Source organism: Polypterus senegalus, chromosome 18 (genome assembly GCF_016835505.1).
Source record: "Polypterus senegalus isolate Bchr_013 chromosome 18, ASM1683550v1, whole genome shotgun sequence".
Classification (NCBI taxonomy): Eukaryota; Metazoa; Chordata; class Cladistia; order Polypteriformes; family Polypteridae; genus Polypterus; species Polypterus senegalus.
The window spans coordinates 58,738,148-58,753,788 of record NC_053171.1 but is presented as its reverse complement, the minus strand read 5'-3'; the positions used below and the strand labels follow the sequence as shown (position 1 = coordinate 58,753,788).

Sequence of the window (15,641 nt, the reverse complement as noted above, 5' to 3'; positions counted from 1 at the left end):
CAGAGGTAACGATATTGGCGTCAGGCAAGTTGTTATCTACCTTTGCATGAATCTCAGGATGGTGCGCCTCTAGATGTCTCTTCAGGTTTGTGATGTTCTTTCCTGCGAGCTTCATTCCACATGGGTTACACTGGGTTTTATTTTCGGCAGTGTTGTAATTAAGGTTAGTCCATATATCTTTCCACTGGCAGGGATAGCGGAGTGTAGTGTAGCAGGATATGGCTGACGTGATGATTTCCTGATGGCACCCAAACTAGCGCTATCCAGTTTCAAGCGTGAGTGCAAGATTTTAAAATTGAACCACTGCATGCATGCCTGTTATTGGTTGGCAGACCGTGTCACCAGTAATAGAGATGTGCAAAGAGTTTCACATCACTTACTGTCCAGTTGTCTGCTTGCAACGTTTTTGTTTTATTTTTTATTTATTATTTAGTTTTTGTTCCGTTTTCATCACATAAAAAATATCATTGAAAAATTCTTCTCGTCTTAGTTTTTATCAACAAAATCATCACTAACAGACAGGATTGAAGCCTGACACCATCACAACTTTTGTGTGTGCAAAAAACAAGAAACCGGGAAAAGAGACAAGGTCAGAATAAAGAGAAGATCAAAAGCAGGAGATCAGAAATAGTAGCGACCAAAGCCAAATTGTTAAGATAAAATTCAAAATCAAAAAAGGTAAAAAAAAAAAAAATATAAAGAAAAAAAACAGAAACAGCTCTGAGGTGCACTTTGATCCCTTCATGTTGCCATTGACAGTTCTGACCTCAGAGGACATGCCCCTAGCAACATGGCCACTGTCCTAACAACAGGAACTCAAAATATCGTCATCAATAAATAGACAAAATTATGGGGGAAACAATACAAATAATTATTTATAAACAAAACTAAGCCAACAGGTGAAAAATGAGATGTAACCACAAGAATCCTTGGGGAAGAAAACCACCAAATACACAAGAAAGTAACAAATATCAAGGATCCTGACAATGTTGCGATGGTTGCCACCTAACCCTGGATAGAGCGGCTCAGTGAAGGAGGTGTTGAACCTTTGCAGGAGGGTCATTGTGTGTGAGATGCTATAAAATGACAGAGAGCCAGCAGCCCAGTCCAGATATACACTTATTCTGGGGCTGCAGGGGGCGCTGATTACAGTCTCTTTGTTATTGTGGTACACAGAGTACTGGGATTTCACCCAGGACAAACAACAGGACTTGTCATTGTTCCCAAGGCCACACTCATTCCCCACTCCTTCCCTGCTCAATCCTTGATATGAGACCCCGACTGACACATAATCACCAGTGCACTCCACCTCCCAGAAGCAGCGATTCCCAGTCAGAGCCTCCCTGCACAGAACCTGGCTGAGGTAGTCAGATCTGTCAGGGTGATCAGGATATTCAGTTTCTGTCACTTCCCATGTCACCTTCTTGTTCTTTTCACATAGGCGCAGGTAACAATTGACTGTGTTGGGGTCCGTTGTGAGGGGAATGCAGTCTAAAAGGCGACAAAAGAAAACAAGTGAGGAAATCTGTGAATGTGGAATCTGTGGTCATTGAAACTGTAGCTGTATCTAATGAAGGTTCAAACAAATTCCTGGTTGCAGCATTCATTTAACTTTACCATTAACATCACCCTGCGTCCTGGAAGGTGTTATACATGTATAGCTGCTGATGACATGGCACTCATCATGTCACACATTACAATGGCATCATTATAAAACAGGGCAGGGTGTAAAAATCAGCATCCAAGCTTTTAGAAGAAATACAAAAATCTTTAGTAAGAATCAAATTTAGATAGGAAAAGGAAATATGCTTACATTAGGACCTCCGCTCTATTTTGACATCTGACTCACATCTTTGGTTTTGCTTTAATGCTGTGGTGTCACTGGCTCCATGACTATGACAGGTCAACTCTCAGAGTGATTTTCATGGTGGTCCACCTCTAAACGACTCTGTTTATTTACCAGTCCTTGTTATTCAAAAGTCTTCAAACTTGCCATTTCCACTGGCAAAAATACACAACAGTTCTCAAGGCACAGCCAACAGGCCAGGATTGTCAGATCTTAATAAACCCCTTGTGGTACATTATAGGAAAAGTCTTCATCAGTCAGTCAACTAGAGAAGGTTGGGTTCTCTTCAATTTCATGCAGGATAGAGAGACAGAGGTGCTGGCTGACATTCATCTAGTGGTCTTTTATAAGCCACATCTATGTTTTCTTTACCTCTGGTTCAGTGGAGCCTCCTGCTGGCATTGGCATTACACTTAGCCACCGGGGTCCTGCCAGATAAACCATGCAAAGCCTTCAGCACTCAGCCAATGAGACAAGAGACTTCTAGCTTGATTTTTTTTTCTTTTTTGTCACAAGTTGTACAGCTACAATTTTTTTGAGATTCACTTACTGCTGATTTTTCTTTCATTGTGATCTCTTGATCTCTACAGTGTGGATTCAAAAACAAAAACAGGAAAAAGTAAAAGAAAAAACAAGGAAAGTGAGAGCTGGTAGGATTCTTTTGATTTTTTGTGTTTGTCCTCTTAGTGATGTTTGTTCACTTGACACTTGTGTCCCACTTGTGACTCCCCTGTGGGAATCCTGTCCTGATCTCCCTCTCCCAGGAAGCACCAGCATCACAATCAGCTCACACAACACAGTCAGTCACACAACATTCACATGGCACTTTTTGGTAGTTTTACTTTCAGCATAGGTTGCACCTTAAAAAGTGGATTGGTTTGTGTTCTGAGGACACATTCAGCCAAAGCATAAACTCACATTGTAAAAACGTGGCTCTGCTCTGAGGTTCGGGAGACTCTAGTGGGAAAACTGGAGCTTCATGATCTGAAAATAAGGACAAAAGAGAAGAATGGAAACTGTGAAGATGGCATTGCATAATGTTAAATTCTTAAACATGTATTACAAATACTGTATAATTACATTAAAATGACACACATATAAAGCACAAAACATAATGTTGTAACGCAATACAAACAGAAAACTCCATTGCATATTCTTTTTTTTTCCTTTTTAAGCCTAAATTCCAATGGCCCTGTCTGCCTCATTCTGAAATGGATCACAACACTGGAAAAAGAATGAAGGTCCAACATTAATGAGAACTCAACCGCTCAAAGTTACACAAAGTGCCACCAAATGACAATGAGAAGAGAAAGAAAGTTGGCAGGACTTAAAAAGTGAATAACATCTACAATGACGTCAAAAGTCAAATAAAAGAACACATCAAATGATCAAGATGATCATTTTGGAGGCTGAGTGTTCCAAAGGTTCAGCCTCCTTCACTCAGTTACTTTAACATAGAACATCAAGGATGTCTGAAGATCACACTGTCCACTCTGGACTAGTGGATGGCATTAATAAAATCTGTGAGTTAAGGGGGGCTACACCAGCTACTAAATTTAGATGTGATGAGGAGGATTTTAAGAGTAGCTCTACACTTGCCTGGAAACCAGTAAAGTGATTCATCAACTGCAGTTGCACTCCCTTATTGATTTTACGTATGATATAAAACATTACATAGAGATGCTTATTATATAAAATGTTGCACAGAGATTTTTATTAAATAAAATGTACATGTTTCTATATTGATTATATGTCTTAGTTTCTGGTCCTTTCTGCCATATCTCACTATAGCCAGTCCATAAAGTTTTGTTAAAGTGAGTTCTGTTTAAAATATGGCAGCTTTTTGAGATCCACCAAACTGAGACACCATCTTTATTTTACAGAATTTCTAAGGAACAGAAGAAACATTTTAGAAAATAGAAGAGAAAGACAACTGTGTGTTAAAGACAGTACCTGATTTCCCAGTAAATTCAGCCAAATTAAATTTCAAGCCTGTTAATTAAAGAAGATTCAGTTTTGGATTACTGGGTTACCACCAAATATCAGAGCATTGTCTTCTTTTTGTAATTTAGAGGCATATTTTGCATTAACTCATTATTTTATCTCAATAAAGCAATGCACGTAACTGAAGAAGACTTTTTTTTGTAAAGAAGTATGTAAATACAGTACAGGTGGGTGCCATCAATCTACAAACAGAAGCTGATGTTTTATTTCAAAATCACATCTGTAATGGTAAGACATAAAGAGAAAAAAGAACTGATGAGTGCAACACACAACCTGAGGGACACCTTGTCAAGCTGAGGACAGGATAGGTAAGTGCAGCTTTCAGATGCTGATTGATCATTAAAACAATAGGATAAATAAGAAGTCAATCACGCAAGGACAGCATCTGACAAGCCGAGTCAGTCAAAAGCATTGCGTTTACGACTAAAACCTTAATAAGAGTGCCATTGGAGGAAATGAAAACATTATTCGTTAAATGACCTGAAGCCGTCCCTGTTCTGTCACCGAGTAGAAAGCTTGAGTGATGTGTTGGGTAAACATTTTGTTTTCTCTGAAAACTTTATACATAAATAGTAAATCTGAACTTGTTCAATATTCCAAAGTAGATTTTAATCTTAATATGAATTCTTTTAAAAAGGTCCTTGAATGGCTAGTTAGTAGGAATCAGGGACAATGAAATTAACAATGATTTATTAATTATTTCCAATATAGGCTGCGCAAAAACTGCAAGTGACTTTTTCAATAAATTACTTAGAATTGTGCCTGAATTTAATATAGTAGATGTCATCTTAGACATTAAATATAAAATCTCCTGTTTTAATTTATTTAGCTGACAAATGCAAGAGGTGAACTAATTTGATGCAATGCAGTTAAAGCTCGAGGCTGACTGCTTTTGTTATCAAAATTATCATTATCTGTCATTGATGGTATTCCTATACTAATTCTACGTAGTGTTATGTTGGTTATAATCTTTGTATTTTTAGGCTAGCTATTGTTCTATGTAAAGCTGGGGGTTTTCATATTTTCATCTATTAATCTATAGTAGTAATCAGACTCCCTCTTATCCAGAGCTTTCTTTTACCGGTCGATACATTCAGTCCATGCAATATAGTGCACTTGCAACTTTGCAACAAAATTGATTTTATTTGCATAATTTCAATTAAGACAGCTTTTTCAATTTTTTTTATTTAAGAGAAAAAATTCCCATACAATATCGAATAGTTCAATATAAATACAATAAGATAAGCTATACTACCATACAATGATTGTGTTTTAAAAAAAAACATTACAATTAAAAAAAAAGCCAGGAAACACATACACAGCCCCCTTACTTTACTCACTTTGGATAATTAAAATGTAAACTTTATTTTTTTCTTTTTTAACCTAGTCTGCAAGAGCTTTGACAAACAGTATCTAGTTTTAAAAAGCCTGGGAAACAGGATGTGTGAATTCAGGTATCCTGAGTTTATTTATTTTCTTTCATACCTAAGCAGCATTTACTTATAAAACTGTTCTGAAAGAATGATTTGATGTCCATTCTATTACAAACGTCCTAACCCTAAAAGGTTAATAAAGACCCCCATTGGTTAATTAATATTGTGGCTTACGTCTTTTTCCACTTTCAGATTGATGTTAATGACATTGATTTCTTTGTGAAAATTGTGAAAAACCTAGACAAACTTCAAAATTGGATGAACACTTAGAAAATTGAGTTTAATGTAGAAATGTGAATAATGCTCATGTGAACAAAAGGAATGTGAATTATAAATACACTATGGAAGACACTGAACTATAGGAAGAGACCTCTGGAATGAATTCAAAGGTTTATGCTGGCAGAATATTTTCATCATCTGAGACATGTTTAGAAGCAATTAAAAAGGCAAATAAAATGTGTCATACATGTGCAATTGGGAAACAGTTTACAGGCCCAAATAATTGTGTGTTCTTGCCAGACCAAGGGTTGACGCTGTACTCTAACGCTTTTCCTCCATTACCTGCAGAACAATTGAAGAACCAGTCCAATGATCACTTCCGGCTAAAGAATACTCCATGAAATCACTTCCAGTTCCACCCCTCAAGGTCTCATCTCTAGATGATGTCACTCCGATCCCAGAAGTACACTTTCTTGTTACATCACTTCCGGTTGTTTCATTATATACAGTATATGCCAATCATTTCTGTAATAGTCATTTTTATTCTGAACTCAAGTCTTTAAAGTCCTATTCAGTACGTCAGTCTACACAACTGAACGGGGACGGTCCCAAACCTTTGAATTTGTTTTTGTGTGTTTTGTTACAAAGGTTATGTTCTATCATAAAAACTGTTGAATATAAATCAAGGGATGTTATACTCAGACTATGTAATGCACTAATGACATCAACCAAGTGCATCCCAGGACTTGAGGATGTGTCACAGAGTGATAGAATCTGAGAACTGAATCTGTTTGGTCTTGAGCAGAGGAGACTTTGTGGGGACCTAATCCAGGTCTTCAAAATTCCCAAAGGTAAAAAGGTAGATCCAGCAGAATTCTTTCAACCTAAGAGTGAATCTTGTACTTGAGGAGATCAGTGGAAATTAAGGGGAAGAGCATTTAGAACTGAAGTTAGGATGCACAGCTTTACGTAAAGAGTTGTGGGAATCTGGAAAAAAAAAAACTACCAAGCTATGTAATTGGAGAAAAAACCCTGAGAACCTTTACAAAGGATTTAGATAAGATATTGGGACAATATTGCTATTAGATACACACATAAGCAACAAATGGACTGGTTGGTCTCCTATTAATTATCATATCTCTTATGTTCCTATTAACCACCTGTGGTTCCTCGCAATATATTAAAACAATTGAAAATGTCAATGAGAGTCCTGGCCTGCTCTTTTGCGGTATCATTAAAAAAATCTCTTTCAAATTATAAAACATTCTCAAAAAAATTCCGCAGTAGGACAGAATATCAATTCCTGTTAGGGATGAATCTGAATTACTCTAAACAAGCAAGAAGAGTCTTTACAAAAACAGTGTAGTATAGAATACCACCAATGACTTTTCCTCACATAATGTCATCCCAAATACTGCTGTCAAATTTTCGGGAGTGATTTTAGATTTAAAATGTAAGTGTAAAATATATGCAGAAATTCTAAGCTAAAATGATCCAGCTCTCCCAGTAAATGAGGTGGCTCCCTTATGACGACACATCAGATACATTCTAGACGGACGTGTGTATGTGTGCCCAATGTACATTTTCTTACAATGTTTAACTAAATGACAACATCCCTGCACACATTCAAGAGGAGTGTATTTTATGAACAGATTTGCACTATACCCTTTGTGAAGTTTTCAACGAAAGATCCTTTTCTTTTCTTATTCCCTGACATCACTAAATTGTAAATTCCTTTCCAATTTGTTAATGAAATCTAGAAATCCTATTTGAATATTAACCTACATCTCTTCAATAACAGAAATTGACAGAAGATGAGGAAAATGTTTTCTAACATATATATAGAAAGTATAACGTGGGATATTTTATGTATTAAAGATGATTTATATTGAAGTTTCTGAAGGACTAGTGACCACTGTAAGCTGAATACTGAGCAGGTTACAAAAGGTTGGACTGGTTATTATATACAGCTGGAGCTGGTAAGACCATCCAAATGAATTACTTTTCATTTTATTTGCATTTGTTTTCAGAGATGGACCTGGCCTGCTTTGACTTGTACTGTGAAGCACAGTTGTGTTACTCTTAGACCACATTCTCTCAGATATGTTGTGATGGTGTTGTCTTTTTAGTGCTGTGTGTGTATGGGAGATACTTTAACCTTTAAAGCAGACAGTTACAGAAGAGGACCTGGCATATCACATCCAAGTGGATTTTCAGGCGATCACAGGAAGTACAGGGTTACATTACACCAATGCATGCTGAACTTGACAGAAAGCACTGAATATAGTTATTGTCATGGCTCTGGTTACATGGCCACATCTTGCCCTAAAGTGCCATCAAACTAAAAAGCCCACCCTATGTTAGGATTGGTGGGGTAGGCAGTTTTGGTCAGACCCCTTGAGGAGATTGCTTAGTGACGTCTGTGAAGACTGTAAATTCATTAATTCTCTCTGCAGTGATTTTGTTATTTGTTGCTTTTTTGTCATAATGTAGAACTTCTTCTCTACATTTACAAATAGGGTATTTTAAAGAGTTAATCTATTTTTACTTAGTGTTTTACTCCATTTGTAATTATTAGATTTTTCTGGGTTAAAAAAACCTAAATGACAGACTAATTGGTTTACTAAAGAAAGAGAATGAGGGGAAATGTTTACTTTAAGGACTATTTACAGCAGGTCAAAGTGCCTCACATTCAACGTTAGACTGTTGAGACATTGCCTCCTCCAAATGAAGATTTGTTGTGTTTGTGTTTAACAAGAGATCGTCTAACATTTATAGTTTACCAAGGCCGAAATCTCAAGCAATGGAAAATCTTGAAGAAAATCTTCAAAATTTGAGACATTCTGCCAATTGGTGCTAAAGAAAGAGGGCTGTCTCTCAGTGGCGTGGCTCGAGTTCATGCAGCGCAGGGCGAGGCGGGGTGGGACGGTGCTTCAATTTGCCGCCCTCCAACATATCTGAATATGTTAAACTATTTAAATAGAAAATTAAAATGATGTATAGAGAAAAATTAAGATACATTTTGCATAGATTTATTCATATATAAAGAAACAACAATATTTTTTTATATACATATATAAGCATCATCTAGACAAGAATATAGTATAGACCGTGTTCTAATTATTAGTTTAATATAATTACGCTACAAAAACCACAACCAAAGTAGGGTACAAGTGATAGGTGGGGATGTTTTCTGCACAGAGCAAGAACGCATTCGGATTAATAAGGAAATTATAAATTGTAAATTAGTTGTTTATCTTCCTAAAAATTATTATCGGTGTAATGTTTATGTTTATTTTTGTCATTGCCTCATACATTTCAACTGCTGTGTCTGATGCAGAAGGACAGTCTGAACATTATTTTTCAAGCATTTGTGGTTAAAAGATCAGAGAATTTGATTTTTTCATACATGAGTGATATTTTTTCGAACCCTGCTGCTTACACACAAATTGTACTAAGCCTTGTGGCCAATAATGCCGCCCCCAAAAATGTGCCAAACCCCCAGCTGCGCCACTGCTGTCTCTGCCCTTATATGGTTTAACAATAAAGAATAATCTGTCGTCACACGCGCACATGGGAGTCACTTTTAGGGCTTAACTGAGGGTAAGCTGCAGAGTCAGAGCTTGCTGAAATGCACTAATGCATTTTCTCCCTCTTCCATAGAGTCCCAGAAGGAAAGAACAACTAAAGCCCCGCCTACTTTCAACATCAGACCATGCGACTCTGCCAACCTCACTTCCGCCCATGTCCCACCTTTTTTTATTGAACTGCTATTAAGCTCAAGAACTCCATTCACCCAGGGCTCAGTCTTGAATGATTACTTTTCAATTATGTATGTAGCTGACAATATGCAGGGGGATTCCTCAAAACTTTGTAATTGTTTTTGGTTTCTTCACACTGTCCAAATAATTTCTTCTCTACTTAACTAAGTAACAGTTTCAGTTCTTTTTACAAAACTTGATTTAAGGAGTTCATATAATTTAATATGCATTAGAAGGAACAGCAAGTTAAAATAGCCTTTAAGGCCACCAAGGCACATTATAAGTTCTGAGGAGTGCTATTAGGTTAACAGATGCCCCTGGTGTTGTTCTGTCATTCATTAACTTGTTAGTGCTGCTATAATATTTATGGGTAATTTTGAATTAGAAATCTGATTTACCATTGACTTTTTTTTAAATTGTGCAATTAAATTGTCACCTTTTAAGCCACCACTTTTAGAATTAGGATCGGTCAACTCTTCCAGCTCTAGTTCATCGAATTGTTTAAATAAGCTGTGGGACACCTGAAGACTAATTTGGGAGAACCTTTTGATGATGGGAACCTTTGCTAAATGGTTTGCTGATTATAACATCATAAATGAGCTGTGCAATTGTAGGCCTGCCAGAAGGTGTGACTCTCCGCACTAAACATGTGGCTAAGAGCTGCATCCTATAAAATGACCCAAAATACATTAAATAGATCCTTGCATTATTTCAAATTCATCCTGTTATTTACAAGATAACTCTCTCTTCTCATTTCAAGATTTTTCTACATTTAAACCAGTAGATGATAGTCCCTATATGAAGAACTCCCCAACCCACCAACTTCATTAATGGTTTTGTGTCAAGGTTTTGGAAACTAACTGTATGCCTTTGGTTATTAACTACTGCCAATTATCATTTTTATGTCATTTAGAGTTTAGTGCTTTGGTTTTAACCACTGAGTCTCTGGATTTTAATATCAAACATTGTTTTACTTTCCTGATGAAATGTGCATTTTCTGGTCTAGTTACCCCTACTCTTGTGGTGTGACACATTTGACCCCCTGCAGATGATTATGGATGTAAGTTGCAGCAAAACTAAGTCTGGGATAATTAACAGTTTGGTGTAAAATAAAATATCCTTTTGTTTAGATTGGAAACCAACTCTCTATTATAAAAAGAAATCCTGGAAAGCAAAAACAAGGCAACGATACGTGATCTTCTCGGACTTGCCACGGAGCGTCTCGTGGGGACTGTAAACATGAGACTTGGTGCCAAGAGATTGTCCCAGAGCCGTCTCACTGGGACGTGTAACATGAGATTCTTGAAAGACACGCCCTACTTATAAAAGATATCATATAAGAACAAACCCATCAAGAAACAGTCAGTCGCAGTAGAAGCACGTAGTGCACACAGATGATGTGCTCTCAACACATTTAAAGTGTATAAGGACAATATGGAGAATAGAGACCCATAGGTGTTGGAGAGAAAAAAGGCAGATAAGAAATTATAAAAGCAGTGGAATTCAAAAGGCTCAAACAAACGATGGCGCGATACACATGCAGAGAAAGGTACAGAATATGAAAGCCGTAAAATTAGAAAGTATTGTAGCGTCCCAGCCAGGTTGAGGCCTTTTTGGTTTTAATTGGCTGTTCGGTCCGATTGAGGGAGGGTGGAGTACAGCACAGAAGACTGATAGCGGGATATTGATTGATGTGGTAAGGGGGGAAAGATGCGGGGGATGAGGGATTGGAGAGGGTGCTAGAAAGTTGTGTTTGATGTTACGAAGTCAGCGATTGTTCAAGTAAAACTTTTGTGACACTTTATCATGTCAGTCGGTACAGTATCAAAGAAAAGATAGAAAAGATTGCATTACTGAAAAACAAAAGGTGATTAATCATCAGAACCAGGTGTAATTGAAAAAAGAGCAGGACAAATCGAGGTCAGAAATAAAAGGCAAAGAGTAGACAATAAAGTAATTTCGCATTCACATCATTCAATGCACAAAACGTGGATTTACACAATAATAGACCATACGCTATGAGAATCTGTGGTCCCGGAACAGTTAAAGAAATGACAAGTTGAATTTCAAAGAATACATAATTCGGTCAGGTGTATATTTATGATCACGGAGAAGCGATGCAAATTTTAACAGGCAAAAAGAAAGGTAATATATATATTTTGAGAATAACACTACACATCAAAGGAGATCCATCCATCCATCCATTATCCAACCTGCTATATCCTAACTACAGGATCACAGGGGTCTGCTGGAGAGAATCCCAGCTAACACAGGGCGAAAGGCAGGAATCAAACTCCAGGCAGGGCACCAGCCCACTGTATTCAAAGTAGATCGTGATATGCCATTCGTATTAAAATGTTTACAGCTTACCATGAGAGTGGCTTTTGCTATGACAATAAATAAATCACAGGGACAAACATTAGAAAAAGTCGGCAGTCACTCACGGGCAGTTATACGTTGCGTTGACACAATACATAATGTGAATAATGTGTTTGCATCAAGTTTTGTTTCCTTTGGGGAAAACAGTAGCAGTAGCAGTAGCTGTCAGAATGCTTCAAGAGGCTTTCAAAGAAGAAGCTTTGAGCCAGGCAAGGGTTTTTTACCTTAAAGTGCTCAAATGATGGTGTGATGCAGTGTGGAGAAAATGACCTGAATTGCGGGGATCAGGTGAGTGGCTTCTGCATCACGACAACAGCATTTTTCTGTTGGCAGCAGTTTCTCACAAAAAAACTGGGATGGCAACGGTTTCCATGTTATCCCCCAACCACAATAAAAACGGACCTTTCCACCATGCAATTTCTCTATTATTTCCAAAAATGAAGAGGAACCTAACAAGAAATGGAAAAAGCGGTGGGACAAGTGTATTGTGTCTCAGGGAGAGTATTTTGAGGGTGATTACATTTTGGAAATGTTCAGAGAAATATACGATTTAAACAAAAAAACTAAATCTGAGCACATGACACCAAGCATATTAACCACCTGATGGGCAAAAACTTGCATTTTTATGAACTTTTGTATGAATTTTTTATGAACTTTTAAAGTGCAATCCATCCTAAACAATTTGATAGATACATGTAACAGACCATATCCATAGTAAAAGTCTATGAGACAGATAAGCCTTGGAGAACACCATTCCTGTCGGAAATGCTAACATGTCACACAAGGATCTTAGTCCAGCTGAGGTGTTGACCTTTCAACACTTAAACCTTATATTCAATTATTTTTCTGCCTCGTAGTTAGGAAACCGGGGTTTGCTTCCCGGGTCCTCCCTGTTTGGAGTTTGTATGTTCTCCCATGTCTGCTTGGGTTTTCTCCGGTACTCGGTTTCCTCCCATAGTCCAAAGACATGCAGGTTAGGTGTATTGGCGATTCTAAATTGTCCATAGTGTGTGCCTGGTGTGTGGGTGTGTGTGTGTGTGTGCCCTGCATTGGCTGGCACCCTGCCCGGGGTTTGTTTCCTGCGTTGCGCCCTGTGTTGGCTGGGATTGGCTCCAGCAGACCGCCATGACCCTGTAGTTAGGATGTAGCGGGTTGGATAATGAATGGTTGAATGGATTTTCCTGCTGGTTCAATCTGAAATGCCACCTACCAGCTGGTAATAGGGGCAGCAAAGACAGTTTATTCTGCAGGAACCAATTGAGATTTCAGCATCACATAAAGAACTGAGGCCAATCTCAGGTTGGTTTCATGTACTTCTTCGCTGGATTTAATTATGTTTTATTGATCCTCATTCAAAGTGAATTAAATAACAATTTGAAATGATGAAGTAGTTTTTTATTAAATTATATAGAAATTCTATCAGAAGTATAAAAAGCACTGATTTATATTGCAAATGAGGCTTTATTAGTCCCAGTGAAACACTCCACATACTGGAGAATACAGAAAAACTGACAGATAAATGTGAAAGAGCAAGCCTTCTTCATCATCAGGAAGGACACAAAGAGGCATGAAAGTCTGCATCAGGAGGGAAGAGGGATGAGATTCCAAAGAGGAGAATTAAAAAAAAAATAAATTTGTTACAAAAAGAAATGTCTTTTTTTATTTATGGGATCTGTGTTGTCCATGTTGAACTGGGTTTAGATGGGAAGACCCTTATTCTGGAGAGGTGTTTATATATAGCAGAATGCATGATATTATCAGTCACAGCTTTTAAAATGCTTTTTGCCACAGATCTCTATGAGTGATGTGTTATAAGACTATAAACTACAAATAAAGAGACTGAGGGCTCATTGTGCAGGTGGATGCAGAACTGAAATAAGAACAAAACACAAGTCACTGTGGGGATTCTAGCAGTGAAGTATAACTGAGGAGAAAGACTTGCTAGATCTCGTGGACTCATCATCATTCTCAACCAGACAGACTTGGCTACTGGAAAGGTGAGCTATATGGGATGTAGGGTGTGTGGTCAGAATTTAAGAAATTGTGTGATTACACATTAGGGATATTTTAGAGGTTTGATAGTATAAAAATGACAAAACAGCAGAGTTGATAAAAGAGACACTAATGTGGGCTTTGAGGTTTGAGTTGTGAGGAAATCCTGAAGTTATCGAATGTTTTACTTTAAGCCAACAGCGATTAAGACATAGCAAGGAAGACGGGCTTGAAAGATAAGAAGGGAGTTACAAAGGTGTGTGTCACCTTCTAAACTGAAGAGAGAACTGTAGATGTATGAGAAAAGTCACCTGTAGTGCAGGTGAAAGTGGCACCTTGTATTTGTTAAATGCAGGAAGATGCTCTCTGTTGGGCTGAATGGCCTGTTCCTGTAATGTTGTAAAAACTTCTCAGATTATTTGAATTTCCTACTAAATGTTCTCACGTCCCATGCACCCCAGTCTAATCAGACTCTCTGTGAAGTGTTGCTGTCACCTGCAGGAAGTGGACATGGTTCTTGGTCTCTGAAATCTCTTTGAACTCAGCATCTCACCTCTTCAGCTCTTTGATCTCCTTCTCCAGCTGTTCCATGACTCCTTTGGCCTTCTTCATTTTTCTTTTCTTTTGTTCTCTCATCCTTTATGTCAATTCCTGCGAGTTTCCTTAATACACCAAATCAGGCCAGTGAAGTTCTTCTCATTTTCCTGTACTTCATTTTTAACAGAGATCTGATCAGATGGAGAAAGACACTGAATTGAGGCGCTTAGTAAGAAGTAACAGTCAGTTATTGGTATTTACAGTAGAGGCCACCACCTGAAAGATAGATACTAAACACATATATCTAGTGTTTGCTCACCCAATTTTGATTTTAATTAATTTCTTGTTTGTTTCACTTCTGCTCACCCAATTTTCTGACCCTGCATTTTTAATCTCAGTATTAAAAATCTTTATTTCTCATTTTTATTTCTTAATATTATATCATAACTGATAACTTTTCCATTTAAAGTGTCAAAGATATGAGGGTGGCAAGGTGAAAGTCCATTTTTAGTTCAAAGTACTCATGTCTGGGTAACTACGAAGTCCACAGTGGACTTAAATGAAAAACAGGCTCTCAAAGTAAAGGGTGCGTGGCATTGACACTCAGAGGGAATGTCATGATGGGCCTTACACAACCAGCAACAGAGCCCATCAACAAAGGGGCAGGACAGAGAATTTCCATCAGATATTGAACCATCTATCCATTGTCTAAACCCCCTTATTCACAGAAGAGTAATGGAGAAGTTGGAGCAAATATTAGCAAGCACTGAGTGCAAGGCAGGAACAACCCCTAAAATTAATCATCACCTTCATTTCTTTTGGAGATTAAATTGATGTGGCTGTTCACAAAATCCTGAACTGGGACAGAAAAACAAAATTGTTGATATCTCTGTATTATAATTAAAAAACCCTGGGACAAGACGTGACTTTTTCAGAGATACATTCATGTCCTGCAAGATGAGACTTTGTGCCAAGAGATTTAACCAGACCCAGGGCCTGAAATAAAAGATAAAGAGTAGATGACAAAGTAGAATGTCATAAAGAATTCAAAAACGTTGGTGCGATACACATGCAGAGCAGGTTAGAGATAATGAAAGTACTAAAATTTGAAAGTTTCAAAAATTGATAGTAAAGATCACATTAGCGCAAACAATGAAGAGGTGTAAGAATTAAAAGGTTTGTTGTCTGGTGAAAGTGAAATCCACATACGCAAGTGGTAGAGGCATGAAGTGGCTGGCATGTAGTGGTTCATCGATGGTGCTGCTCTGAAGAATTGCTTTGGCCCCTTAACTTTTTAGAGTGTACAGGCCGTGACGGTGCCTCACTGGCCTGTGCGCTCTGCCCCCGGCGCGCGCTAAACCCGTGCTGGCTCGCGGCCCTGCGCGTGCGCGCTTCAGTGCTGTGTAGACCTGACTACTTGCCTCTGTAGCTGCGTCGGGAGCGCGCTCTCCGACGCCGCTGAGCCGAGAA

The 15,641-nt window shown here is 38.0% G+C and overlaps 1 long non-coding RNA gene across 1 annotated transcript; it reads right to left on the bottom strand.

Annotated features, from left to right (window-relative positions):
* Positions 1–724: 724 nt before the first annotated feature.
* On the bottom strand, positions 725–14,362 carry LOC120518940. Its single transcript, XR_005631337.1, has 4 exons — positions 14,188–14,362; positions 2,765–2,830; positions 1,814–2,430; positions 725–1,491 (listed from the first exon to the last, which is right to left on the bottom strand). It is a non-coding gene; the product is annotated as an uncharacterized LOC120518940 (long non-coding RNA).
* Between the last annotated feature and the right edge of the window lie 1,279 nt (positions 14,363–15,641).